The following is a 14,495-nucleotide window of genomic DNA, read 5'->3' on the forward strand; positions in this document are numbered from 1 at the left end:
GATGGGGGTGGATGAACAGGACCCCGTGGTGTTGCCTCTGGATGAACAGGACCCTAATCGAGCCGGTTGGGGCTGGATGAACAGGACCCCATGGAGGGCTGGATGAAAAGGACGACCCCGTGGAGGGCTGGTTGAACAGTATCCGGTGGAGGGCTGGATGAACAGTAGCCCGTGGAGGGGTGGTTGAACAGTAGCCCATGGAGAGAGGTGGTTGAACAGTAGCCAGTGGAGTAGCGCACGGTGGATGCTGGAGGAACATGAGCCCATGGATGAACAGTCGTAGGTGGAGGCTGGAGGAGGTCGACGGTGGATGAACAGTACCCCGTGGAGGCTAGAGGAGGTCGACAGTGGAGATGAACAGTAGCCCATGGAGTCCCGTTTTGCGGTACGCCACACCCCTCCCGATGAACAAGAGCCTCGTTTCTACTGTAGCGCTCCAACACAAGTCCGTTGACTCCGTTTTGCGGTACGCCACTGCCCTCTCAATCAACAGGACCCCGTTTCGACTATAGGAGGTCCAACAGAAGTCTGTTTCCTCTGCTTTGCAGTACGCCAGACCCCTCCCGATGAACAGGATCCCGTTTCGACCGTGGACGGTCAAACACAAGGCCGTTTCCTCCGTTCTGCGGTACGCCAGGCCTTGTTTCCATCGGCTGTTCCGTCCAAGCCCTCCTGATGAACACAACGACACATTCCGTTCCGACCCAGCGGGTTGGCTCCCCATGAACACGACAACGACTCGGTTTCTCCGTTCCGACCCAGCCATGTACACGAGCCCTTGCCGTACGTATGCGCGAGTAGGCGTTCGAGACCCCGCCCGTATGAATGTATGTGGCCGTATTTACTTTCTTGCACCCTGCCCCCTGTACGTACGTGTACATGCTATGTGCGCGCCTCTACTACGACACGTGCGCACCTCTACATCGACTAGTATGTACGTACACATTCGCGACTAGAATGACAACACTGCATATGCTTTGACCAGGTGGGTCCTGACTGTCAGGCACTTCCTTGCATGTGAAGATGTAGCTGGTGGGTCGCAACAGTCAGTGGGTGAATCATTTTTTTGCCTGTAATATGGACGCACTTCCTTGTGTGCGAAGATGTAGCTGGTAGGTCCCAGCAGTCAGGGAGGAAACACTTTTTCACAAAATAAGGTTTCCTGTCCGGTGGGTCCCTGCTATCAGGTGGATGAATCATTATTTTCTGCATAATAAGGAGGCACTTCCCTTCCGCGGCCATGGACCCAGCTGTCAGCCTCTCCACGTACAGTACTCTTCCGATGGAAGTCGGACATTGACCACATTGACCACGCCGCACCGAGAGCACCAAACGATGGACAACGGCGAGGCCTAGGAAGGGGATAACGTGGAGCCGGGGAAGACGCGGCAGTGGATGCCCACGCGAAGAGGAGTATGAAGGTTCACTGGTTCGGCTGTGGTGTGAGGCTGCCGTCGCTGCAGAATAATAGGGGTTGTGGGTGAGTAGAGGGATGGCCTGGCCAGCGGTGGGAGCAGTAGGGGCGATGAGGCCTCCACGGCATCACAACCGGCCACGGGAGGCAGGAGCACGTGACACGACCGGCGCTGGTTTGGGCGGCTGGAGCAAGAAGACCAAAGGTTGATGAAACACTACGGCCGTTGGATGAACATCGTACGGTAACTGGAGCTAGAGTCGTTCATATTGACTAAGTTGACAAAGCCCTCCGTCCCCGTCAACTTGGTAGGCCCACAAGTCAGCCTCCCACTATGCTAGGTTCCAGCTAGCAGGGGGAGTATTCATTTTTTTGTGCATAATAAGGAGGCACTTCCTTGTGTGCAAAGATATAGCTGGTGGGTCCGACCTGTCAGTGGGGGGCACGTTTTTTTCACGAAATACAAAGGCCCTTCTGGTGGGTCCCAGATGTCAGGTGGAGGAATCATTATTTTGTGTGTAATAAGGAGGCATTTCCTTGTGTGCGGCCGTGGACCCAGCTGTTAGCCTCTCCACGTATAGTCCACGTCCAATGGATGTCGTTCGATGAGCATGTTGACCAGGCCGCGCCAAGAGCACCATGGGGGTGGACGATGGCGAGGCCTGGGAAGGGAACGACACTGAGCCAGGGAAGAATGGGCAATCGTTTCCCACGTGGTGGAGAGTACGAGGGTTTACTGGTTCGGCTGTCGTCGTCGGAAAATAACAGGAGGTGTGGGTGAGTATAGGAATGGCCTGGCCAGCAATGGAGTAGGGTGGGGCGATGCGGCCTATGCGGTAGCACAGCCGGCCATGAGAGGCAGGAGCAGGCAATCCCACCGGCGCTGGTTTGGGCGGCTGGAGCAAGTAGATCAGATATTGAAGAAGCAGCACGACCCTTGGATTAACATCCAACAGTCACTGCTGCCAGAATCGTTTGTGAACTAAGTTGACAAAGCCTTTCATACACGTCGACCTAGTAGACCTACAAGTCAGCCTCCAAATCTGTCCCAAACAGCATACAACCTGAAATTTCTAGCCAGATTCAAATTAATTTTAAAACTAAATATACCTTAATTTAAATTCAATGAAATTTTACCCGCACAAAAACAATGAAATTTAAAATATAAAAATCCGAAAGAAAATAGTATTTTTGGAATTAATTGCCTGTTTGTTGTATTTCTTCATTTTACAACCCATTTATTATTACTTATATCCCATTTCTTATTACTTATAGCCCATTTTCTGGGCAAAATGCATCCCTCCTCGTTTTGAAAGATTTCCAGCCCAGCAGGGCATAGAAAAGCAAGTAGGCCTACGTTAGTTATTCTGCAAAAAACAAAATAGCTGGCTAGCCATTTTCAGAAAGGAAAAAAACAAACTGGGCTGGTCATGTGCTAAACATATGAAATAAAAGCCTGGGCTAGACGGGCCACAACTCCCGCACAACCCAGTTGATACCCTTCTCCGTCCCGAAACAAAACAAAATTACTGCGTGCGCTGCTCGGTCCCTACTATCATCCTCACCATGTACAGTCATCTCCTTATTCCTCTCGGTTGTTGACCATGTTGACAACACTAGAGGGCGGCGCCGTGATGAGCGAACCAAGGCGGAGGACGATGGTGAGGCCTCGGACGGGAACGAACAGGAGCCGGGGAAGATGCGTAGAGTTTTCGGGTGTGATGTGGCCATGATGCGTGCGCGGCAGCACAGCCAGCCATGGGAGGCGGGATCAGGCGGTCCCATCGGCACTAGTTTGGCTTTGGTGGCTAGAGGAAGAAGAGGCTGAAGAAACACAATAGAAGTTGATTTTCAATCCAACGGTCAAGGTTGGCACAATCGTTTGTTGACTAAGCCGACACCAAGTAGCATACTTTTTTATATATAGGAAGAAAATAAAAACTGGGCTCGTTCGCCAGATAACATTCCCGAAACTGCGACTGTTCGATCTTGTGTCACAACTAAAATTGCGATGAAAATGTGTTCGTCTATCGTCCTCCTCCCAGGGAACGTTCGCCACATAAGTGACTAGAACCCTTGGTTTTCAACCGAGAGGTCTTGGTTTCGAGTCCCAGGAACTCTCAATTTTGTCCTCCTTCCTTCCTCGCAAAAAAGAAAGAAACTCAAAGAATTGAGAAGGCGTACAGAACAAGCTAGTGTACTAATAAAGAGACGTTGCTGTGTTTTAGAAAAAAGAGAGACGTGCTCCTGTAGCTGGTTCGAATCCAAACCTAGACTATCACTATATATGGTGCTATGCTACTCTGCAAGTAATGAAACTGACATATCCAACATTCGCTTCTCCTCTTCTCTACTTACTCGGCCTAGCATCAGAAGCTCTGGCCGCAGCAACCATGTCCATTGGTTGCTCGTCCAGCTGCTCTTCAGCAGGCAACAACCAGATATGCACCAAGTCGCCACCCGTACCATCGCCTGTGGGTCTCATCACACCCCCACCGACACACACATCGGAGCCGGTTGCTCATCGCAACCCGCTGCCGTTGGTGTGGTGCCACTGCTGCAAATCACGCAGAGTCATCTGTGGCGTCTCAACCACAATCCTCAACCCTGGCCAAGTCTTCTACAAATGCCCGAATCATGGGGTAATAATATGTTTAAGTGTTGTTCTGCTGCTTCCAGTTGCTTATTTTTTTAATAGTTTGGTTGATGATCTTCCAATTTGATTCGTGCAGAAAATGGAAGATACATGTGATTTGTAATTCTGGGAAGTTGCTGATGTGGGGGAATGCAACTACGCTGATTATTTGGTCAGCCGAGGAATCCCAATACCAGCAGGTTGGGGTGTTGGACAAGTAACTGAAGGAACAACAGAAGAGGAAGATGCAGAGCAGAAGGTTAAAGATGTAGTTTCTCTAATCATGGCCAAGCAATAGCTGCTAAACGGCCTTGACATCAATGAGGAGATGAAAGAGCTTGTGAAGATAATGGGCAAAATCGATGTGCTCTGTAGGATGATTATCTCTTTATTTGCAATGTATGTAGCACTCGTGATGTATTCAGTGGCTATGACATGAGCACTTTGCTGAAACTAGTAATGAATGAAACCTGTGTAGCAGGCTGGGCGTAGTGTTGTGAACATCTAATGATTTCTATTAACGAAAATTAGGGGGTATCCCATTTTGCTCATAAATAAATAAATAGCAGAGGCCCTTTTGGTAATAAATAAATAAATTAGGAGAGGCCCTGTCGGGTCAGCTTTGTTCTCATTCAAGGACGTCGAGAAAATTGTAGTCCAACAACAAACTATGTCACCAAATTCAAGTTTCACAACCAAATATGAGTACAACTAAACAACAATGTCATCATGTTATAGTCGTCATACAATCACCAAACACAAATAAGCATACATAACAAGTGATTTTCTTGTAGCAAAATACTAAACAACATGTTCATCAGGTTTCAGTTGTCATAGCAAACACAATTTCACATAGTAGATAAAAAATGTCTTTTGACAGGAAAATACGACAAAAGCAATCTAATCATCATCTGCAGCACTAGCGTCAACATCTTCGCCATGTGTATCAGTCTGAATCGTAATTCCCCACGGTGTCATCTTCTTCTTCATCCTCAACGTCCTCGAACGTTGGCTTTTTCTTGATCAACTCTTGTATGTCCACAACACGACAGACAATCTTTTCGCCGGCGTCATTGACGAGATGGTTCTCAAAGATATTAGGAACACGTGTGCTATCTTGTACATTAGGAGCAGTGTAAGCATCATCTTGTTGTGCAACTTCATTAAACGAATTCCTCTGCTCAAACCTTTGCAATACTCTCCAGTCATCGTTACGTGCAAATGTGTCTTCCAAGAAATATCTGTGTTGTTGATTTGCCAACATAAAACACTCGTTGGTCTGGTACGCCGCCTTGACATTGATGGATTTGAAATAATCATTAGCTTTGGGTTTTGCGATCCTGGAAAACAAGTTATACCAACGACAGCACAACAGAACCACACACCGTTGATCCTCGAAACTGGAGATATACTGCAACTGAACAATGTCTATTATGTTAGCATACATTTCAGTTGTCTTTTTGTCGTACGTATCTGTGCTCATGATGGCACTGTTTGTGTCTTCCCGCCATCGTCACGTGCAAGGGTGTAGTAGTGCACATCTCCAACAATGCAAGATTCATAATGTCTTACCCAAGTATCAGGACCCATTGCTAGTGAGTAAAGGGCATCATCAACTGCCTGCCCATCCTCCCGCATCTTCCTAACTTATGGTTAGAAAATATACAAGCTGATCATCTTATGTACTCAATATATTAAAAAAACTGTCAGTGCAATTCAAAAGCTTACATGGGTCTTGAACCATTTCGCAAATCCTGCCATAACCAGTTTATCATTGTTTCTTGGATTTTGCGGCAGTAACTCCTTTTTGTAGATGATGCACAACATAGTGATCGCGTCAAACATCTAAGTATATAAGAATGTGCTTCAAGTTTAGTAGATTATGATGTATAAGTTGTAGTACTTAGCACTTACTTGATATAAGGTAGTATCTCAGGACAGTTATTCAACACATACCAAACCATTTTGTCCAAATCTTTAGGTTTGTCCTCTTGTCGACTCTTCCCTGTAACTCAAATAGACTAATCGAAAACATTGAGCCCGGGATTGTCTTCACCCACCTCTTTGCTAAGCTGATCAGCTGTTTCAATGTATTTTGAGCAGAATGTCAACGCTTCTATAGCAATGTAGGCCTCTGCAATGGAACCCTCGGGTATAGCTCTATTCCTAACATAGCCCTTGAAAGTGCCTAGCCGCCTTTCAATAGGGTACATCCAGCCATACTGTACTGGACCTCTAAGTAGTGCCTCATCAGGTAGATGAACAGCCAAATGCACCATCACATCAAAGAAGGCTGGAGGATATATCTTCTCAAGGTCGCATAGGATAGTTGGTATTGTTGGGGAACGTAGTAATTTCAAAATTTTCCTACGCACACGCAAGATCATGGTGATGCATAGCAACGAGAGGGGAGAGTTTTGTCCATGTACCCTCGTAGACCGAAACCGGAAGCGTTAGAACAACGCAGTTGACGTAGTCGTACGTCTTCACGGCCCGACCGATCAAGCACGGAAACTACGGCACCTCCGAGTTCTAGCACACGTTCAGCTCGATGACGATCCCCGTACTCAGATCCAGCAGAATGTCGGGGAAGAATTCTGTCAGCATGACGGCGTGGTGACGATCTTGATGTTCTACCGTCTCAGGGCTTCGCCTAAGCACCGCTACAATATTATCGATGACGACTATGGTGGAGGGGGGCACCGCACACGGCTAAGAGATCAAGAGATCAATTGTTGTGTCTACAGGTGCCCTCCTGCCCCCGTATAAAAAGGAGCCAGGGGGGAGGGGGCGGCTAGCCTAGGAGGGGGAACGCCAAGGGGAGTCCTACTCCCATCGGGAGTAGGACTCCCTCCTTCCTTGTTGGACTAGGAGAAGGGGGGAAGGCGGAGGGAGAGAGGAAGGAAAGGGGGGCGCCGCTCCCCTCTCCTTGTCCTATTCGGACTAGGGGGGAGGGGCGCGCGGCCCAGCCCTTGCCTCCTCACCTCTTCTCCACTAAGGCCCATGTAGGCCCATTAAGCCCCCGGGGAGTTCCGGTAACCCCCCGGTCCTCCGGTAAAATCCTCATTTCACCCGGAACACTTCCGACATCCAAATATAGGCTTCCAATATATCAGTCTTCATGTCTCAACCATTTCAAGACTCCTCGTCATGTCCATAATCACATCCAGGACTCCGAACAAACTTCGGTACATCAAAATTCATACTCATAATATAACTTTTATCGAAACCTTAAGCGTGCGGACCCTGCGGGTTCGAGAACTATGTAGACATGACCGAGAACCATTTTGGGTCAATAACCAATAGCGGAACCTAGATGCTCATATTGGCTCCTACATATTCTATGAAGATCTTTATCGATCAAACCGCATAACAACATACATTGTTCCCTTTGTCATCGGTATGCTACTTGCCCGAGATTCGATCGTCGGTATCCTAATACCTAGTTCAATCTCGTTACCAGCAAGTCTCTTTACTCGTTACGTAATGCATCATTCCGTAACTAACTCTTTAGCTACATTGCTTTACAGGGTTATAGTGATGTGCATTACCGAGAGGGCCCAGAGATACCTCTCCGACAATCGGAGTGACAAAACCTAATCTTGAAATACGCCAACTCAACATGTGCTTTTGGAGACACCTGTAGAGCTTCTTTATAATCACCTAGTTACGTTGTGACGTTTGGTAGCACACAAAGTGTTCCTCCGCTAAACGGGAGTTGCATAATCTCATAGTTATAGGAACTTGTATAAGTCATGAAGAAAGCAATAGCAACATACTAAACGATCAAGTGCTAAGATAACGGAATGCGTCAAGTCAATTATATCATTATCCTAATGATGTGATCCCGTTAAGCAAATGACAACACATGTCTATGGTTAGGAAACATAACCATCTTTGATTAATGAGCTAGTCAAGTAGAGGCATACTAGTGACATTAAGTTTGTCTATGTATTCACACATGTATCATGTTTCCGGTTAATACAATTCTAGCATGAATAATAAACATTTATCATGATATGAGGTAATAAATAATAACTTTATTATTGCCTCTAGGGGATATTTCCTTCAGGTATCTTGTCTCTAATACGCTCCAAAGCATCTATCTTGATATTTCTACTGTAGAGTTCCTTCAAGAATTGTCCCAACTCTACAACTGCTCTGTATAAGTCAGGGCGGCCCGATCCTCTAAGGATAACAGGTAAGGCCGTTTGAAGTAGGACGTGGCAGTCATGAGTTTTCAACCCTTGTACCTTATTTCCAGCTGCAGTAACTCTCCTTTCAGGGTTGGAAGCAAATCCATGTGGGAATCTCACACATGTCAGGACCTCGCAGAATTCTTTTATTTTTACCTTGTCTAAGACGTACACAACTGGTGCCATATCCCATGGTTTACCTTCATATTGCACCTGCAAATCCTGTCTGATACCCAGGTGTGTCAAATCAATCCTAGATTTTAAGGTATATTTTGTCTTGCCTTCAATATTAAGAAGTGTGCCGATAATGCTGTCACATATATTTTTCTTGATGTGCATCACATCAAGATTATGCCACAGATCCAAATCTTTCCAATACTCCAAGTCCCACAAAGTGGACCTGTGGGTAAACAATAATCTCTCTTCTGCCCTGCCATGCTTCCTTTTCCCGCTACCATTACCAGGATGGTTTCCTGGTGTAATATGCCTGACCTTCTCTAATTCCACTTGCAACTAATCGGCGGTGAGCCTCTTTGGCGCATGACGGTTTTCATGCTTTGCATTGAACACATGTCTTCGGTATTTTCTAGGATGCGGCTTGTCGTTGGCAAGGAAACAATGGTGTCCAATGTAATAGATCTTGCTAAGTATTGCGTATGATAACGGATTCCTGTCACAGTGAACGCATGCATTGTAACCATGTGTCGTTTTCCCTGACATAGTGCCCAAAGCCAGATAATCATGGATGCACCAAATTATAACAGCACGCAGAATGAAACCAGCTGGTGGGCTGCTATATAGGTCTCGAGTGAGAACACCCCTCCATAGCTGTTGAGGTTCCTCCAAAAGAGGCTCCATGAATAAATCAAACTCCTTTCCAGGACTTTTTGGACCTGGGATGAGCAAGGCCATCATGTAGTTTGATTCTTTGGTGTAGATATTTGGAGGCATGTTGTAAGGGATAACAAGCACTGGCCACATGCTATATGTGGCGCTCTGGTGGCCAAATGGGTTAAATCCATCTGAAGCTAAGCCAAGTCTAATGTTTCTCGAGTCAGCAGCAAACTTTTTGTGTTTACGATTGAAGATTTTCCACTCACTACCATGAGATGGATGGCTCATTACATTCTGATCTCTGTACTCCTGGTTCCTAGAATGCCACATTACATCCTTTCTTGTTTCAACATCATGAAACAACCTCTGCAATATTGGTATAATTGGAAAATATGTTAGAACATTATGAGGAATCCTCTTCACAACATCGCCATCTTTCCATCTTGATGATTTGCATTTCGGGCATTCACTTAAGTTGGCATAATCCTTTCGGAACAGAACACAATTATTCTTACAAACATGGATCATATCATATCCAATTCCAACTGCACGAAGGAAATTCTTCATTTTACTGTAGGTGTGTGGCAGCTCAGACGCATCTGGGAAAGATTTGTGGAAAGCAGCCAACATCGCATCGAATGATTTGTTGGTCATCCGCTTAGATGTCTTCACCTGAAGAAAGGTGACCATAGCTGAGAATACTGACAGCTGATTTCCTGGGGTGATGGCCACGTTGCATTGTTCCAACAAGCGGGCCCACCATTTTTCTTCTGCAGGTGAAAGTTCACAAAATGCACGAGAATTTCATAGCATTGTTTCAATGTTGGTCAAACTCACTGGCTCCGCCACCACCACCTCCTCCTCCTCTTCCACCTGAGCATCAGGCAGATCAAGATGGTGATCTGCTGCTTCCACGTAGTCAATAACATTGACGTTCACAGCTTCAGCATGATGAACCCACCTAGTATATGTGACCGACATCCCATACAAGTGTAGATGATTTTGCACAGTTGACTGGGGTCTTGTAACTGAATTCATACAACTGCTACACGGGCAGAGCACATCTGATTTCGGACCACCGTACTCAGCTCTGATAAAGTTCATGAAGTTTTCAACCCCCTTGACATATGCAGCGTAGAATCTTCGAATAGAAGTTATCCAAGTCCTGTCCATCTGTTAGACATAAAAATTAGTTATTCTACTAGATATTACTGGAAAAACATATATGTTTTTTATGAAGTCCCGAAAAAAACCTAGTGTCTAAAGCTATGGCAAGATATTTGGATGAGCAGATCTAAGTAACGAAATATATGTAAAGCTAATTCAGCAAACAAATTTGAGTGTTAAATTATGGCAGGCTATTTCAGCAGTCAATGAGGCCGAGCACACATCCATCAAACTATCAAAGGCCATCGCAACAACAAAGATCGAGTATAAAACGGTGTAGAGCTATTTCACCGAACAGATTGGCTAGTAGACCATGGCAATCTACGTCACAATAAATATATGGCAGGATATTTTAGCAACTAATCGGCCTTGGCATGCCATCTCAGCAAGCAGATTGAGTGCAGAATAGGGCAAGGAAGCTTCTTAAGCAGAGCATATTGACTGTAAACTACTTCAGCAAACAATGAGATTAACAGCGTCTATCGGCTAACATTCAGCGCTACACCGACATGCACGGGGCCTCAGTCTAGAATGTGCATACCATGGGAGAAGCTGACCGTCGTGCGTCTCCACATGAACGTCGCCAGCGGTGGTGGCGCTGACCGCCGTGCGCCTCCACAAGAACGTCGCCAGCGGTGGCAGCGCGGCTAGAGGATGGCAGTCTATGAGAGTCTGTGGGAGCGAGAGGATTGCCATGCATCCTCTCGACGAACCGCTGCGCCGATGTATCGGCACGGTGGGAAGGGTGGCTTTGGCGGAGCGAATGGAGTGGAGGGGGACGAGGGGGAGGGTGGCTTTGGCGGAGCGAATGGAGTGGAGGGGGATGAGGGGGAGGGGGTTTGGGGAATATTATTGGCTAGTTGGCCGAAGGGCGGTTGAATTTAGGATTTCAGGGGAATTTTTTTGGGTGGGGGAGGATTTTCGCGCGGTGGGCGGGGGGAGTTTGGCGCATGGTCGGTTTCTCCAAGTGCAGTCCCACGTGTCAGTGAAGAGGCAAGTCGAAGCGCGTTCCATTTGTTTGAGCCGTGTGTAGGATCGAACGTGTGTGGGGTGCAATGCGACCGCGAGAGGGGTGCTGTGAGTGTACCGCCTTTTTTCGTTTTAAACTAGGTGCTTCGCCCCCTCAAAACAAAACATGGTGATTCACGCGATCCATCGATACTACTACTAGTAATCCGGTAATCCCAACTAAAACGGTGCGGCTGGGTCTTTTCCCATGCAATATGCTAGGAGGTTGGTTTAGTTGGGTTTTTTAGGATGAGTAATGCTACACCTACGTAATCCCAGTTCCGTAATTAACGTAATGTGAAATGTGTGAGCTATTGATTGTAGATTGGGGGGAGGGAGGGGCCCACCACCATGAAAATCAGGGTAGGAGAGAGAGAGAGAGAGGCAATTTACGTTAACCCTTTCGTAGGTTCCCGTAGATGAAGAAAGATGTGAAATGCGTGAATGTGTAGTGGATGTACTATTGGAAAGCCTAAGATAAATTGTGTATGCATAGACCCTATGTGTTTATTTACTTCACATGTTAGCTTTGTCTCGGTTCAATAAAAAGCTGAGTTGGTGATGATGGTGTTCCCATCATCCTGCAATATAGGTCGTCCGATCTATATCTAACGGATAGGAAGGAAACTATGACAATTTACCCGCACTCCTCTCCACATTTGCAGATAAGTATTTCCCTCGTTCATCCTTTTCTCCCACAAGATCTTGATGTTCCGTGCAACGCACGGGCATCTTGCTAGTACTCCTACAATATACTATATTATTGTGAACGTTCATACACACCAGCCGAGATTAATGCAAACACGACATATTTTCATTAAATTTTGAACTTTTAAAGGACAGAAAAATAAAAGAAACCTGGCACTAAACCTATTTGATGGTGGCAACCGATGTCCTCCATCTGCGATCTCTATGTACGGGGGCGGGGTTCAAGACCCGTGAAGTGAAGGTGCGGTCTCCGGCGAGGAAGAGTAGAACACGGGATACAGACCGGCCAGTTGGCACACCATGCCCTGCCGCCTCCCATGCCCTACTCATCCTCGGAGGAGTCCCCGACCTTGGCGGTGCCGGTTGTTGGATGTCGGCAAGTAGGACACGTTGCTGAAGGTGCTCCCGTCATCGGCCGCCAGCGTGGCCACCGCTTGTGTGGTCACGTTCGGCGTCCGGGTCCGGCTACGCTGCTATTGCATCGCAAGAGGCGACTTGAGCGAGGGCGGCGACCTCAAGCTTCGTCCCCGAAGACAAGCTCTCCCACAGAGCATTCGCGCTTGCGGTCATGGCGGATGTGGTGCCAGGTAGGAGGACGATGCGCTATGGTGTGGAGGTTAGCTGGGCGTTGCCGCTTTAAGTAGCGCATTCCGGTGAGGCAAAGCGTCCGGGTGCATCATTAAGTCTCCGAAGTTGGTTCCTCGGGCACCAAGCCTCTTAACGACGGCATACGGATGGACGGCATGAATGCGGGCAGCTGGCGCCGGCTGGGAACTCACCGCGCGACAATGTGAGGGACAAGGGTTTTTTCTGTGCCAGGGTAGTCAGCTGCGGTCGTGGCAATGTTGGATATGCCCTTTGCTCACATGCGATTGCCGCATGTCATCAAAAAAGCAAGACAACCTGGCATGGTCTCAGGTCCTAGGGATGCAGTTGGTCACGCTACACCACTCCGCGGACGCGTCGCGGCGCCCCGTGCAACCTCAATGAGCCGGGTGTTGGGGTGTGTTTGGATTGTGGCCAAAGTGCACCTTACCCAAATTTTCATCATGACCCAAAGATTGGTCTTTGTTTGGATGGTTGCCATTTTTTTGGCATGCTAATGATCTCTAGCCAACTCTAGTTCATTTTTCTTGCCAATGTCGGCCAAATCATGGGCAACCAAAACCTCAACCAAAATTTTGGCTAGCCAATGCTTTGATGGGGCAACCTTGGGCACAAACCAAACATACCCTTGATTTGCTGGTCGTGCCACAGCGGTAATGCCACCCTCGGCACACTGAAACAGACCATGTCCAGCGATGATGAGCGTGTTGCTCACCGCGGTCGCCGTGTCCAGAGGCGGTGCTGGAGTTGCGCCACGTTGCTCGCCCCCATGACCGACATGAATGGTTGCTGGTGGCGAGGAGGTCCTGGGCCAGCTCCTCCATTGTACTAGTCTGCGCTACGTCGTCCCGATAGGTGTGCCCCACATGTCGGTTTCCCTATTTTCCCAGCCATATTTGAGCGTCAGTGCTTCGCGTTGCGCATTAGGCCTTTCACTATGTAGGCCAGGCGAGTACACTTATTGTTTATTTTAGCCATTCAAGTATAATCATGTGGCGTTTGCTTATTTCTCATTCCTCTCCAACCCTCTTCTCCATCGATCATGCCGCCCCCCGGTCGAGTCCATCCTCCCACATGCCTCATTTGAACATTCCGCTGAGTATCATTCGCATGTGGGCCTAGACCATGCTTGTATTTCCAATGTTGTAATTTGTCCGACATGCATACAAACAAACGGTTCATTTTGTCACATCCCTAGCTGCTGGTAGTGCTCTAGGCTAGCTTCATGTGTGCATCATGTCTATATTTTCGAAACTTGAACTGAGGAATTTTGGAAGCCTCAAAAACTTAAATAAAAGAGGGGCAAAAACCCTAGAAATCTCATTCATTGCTCCAAAAATGCCCTTTTAAATGTTTGATAATTTTTGGTAAGGGTTCTGGTCCCAACCAAAATATTGAACATCTTTAAGGAATTATTTTTGGGACTTTGGATTTAATTCATTAGCTATTTGAATTTGAATTATATTCATATAATTAGAATATAATTTCAAATACCCCCGGAAATATTTTATAAGCTTTTGGAAAAGTCCATCTAGCAATATAAAATATTCAAAGGAGTTTTTGGCATTGTTTGAATTATTTTAAATTCAAAACAGTGGCAAAATAAATTAAATAAAACAAAATAGAGAAAAAAAAATAAAAAGAGCAGAAGCCTACCTAACTCACCTGCAGCCCACCTGGCGCCCACCAACCGGCCCAGCCGGCCCAGCCCGCCTCCTCCTCTGTCGTCTTCGTCCTCGACAGAGGGAGGAGAGCGTGCCCGGCGCGCGCGCGCGCCACCGCGCCACGCCACCAGCTCGCCTGCCTGCCTGCCTCTCCCCTCATCGTCTGGATGCCCTGGAACGACGCCACGCCCCCCCGTACTCTCTCACTCTCCCCCCCGGTTCTTCCTCTCCTCTCCCTCGCTCTCTCTCTCCCGTGTCCGAAC

This window comes from Triticum dicoccoides, chromosome 3B (assembly GCF_002162155.2).
Source record: "Triticum dicoccoides isolate Atlit2015 ecotype Zavitan chromosome 3B, WEW_v2.0, whole genome shotgun sequence".
NCBI lineage: Eukaryota > Viridiplantae > Streptophyta > Magnoliopsida > Poales > Poaceae > Triticum > Triticum dicoccoides.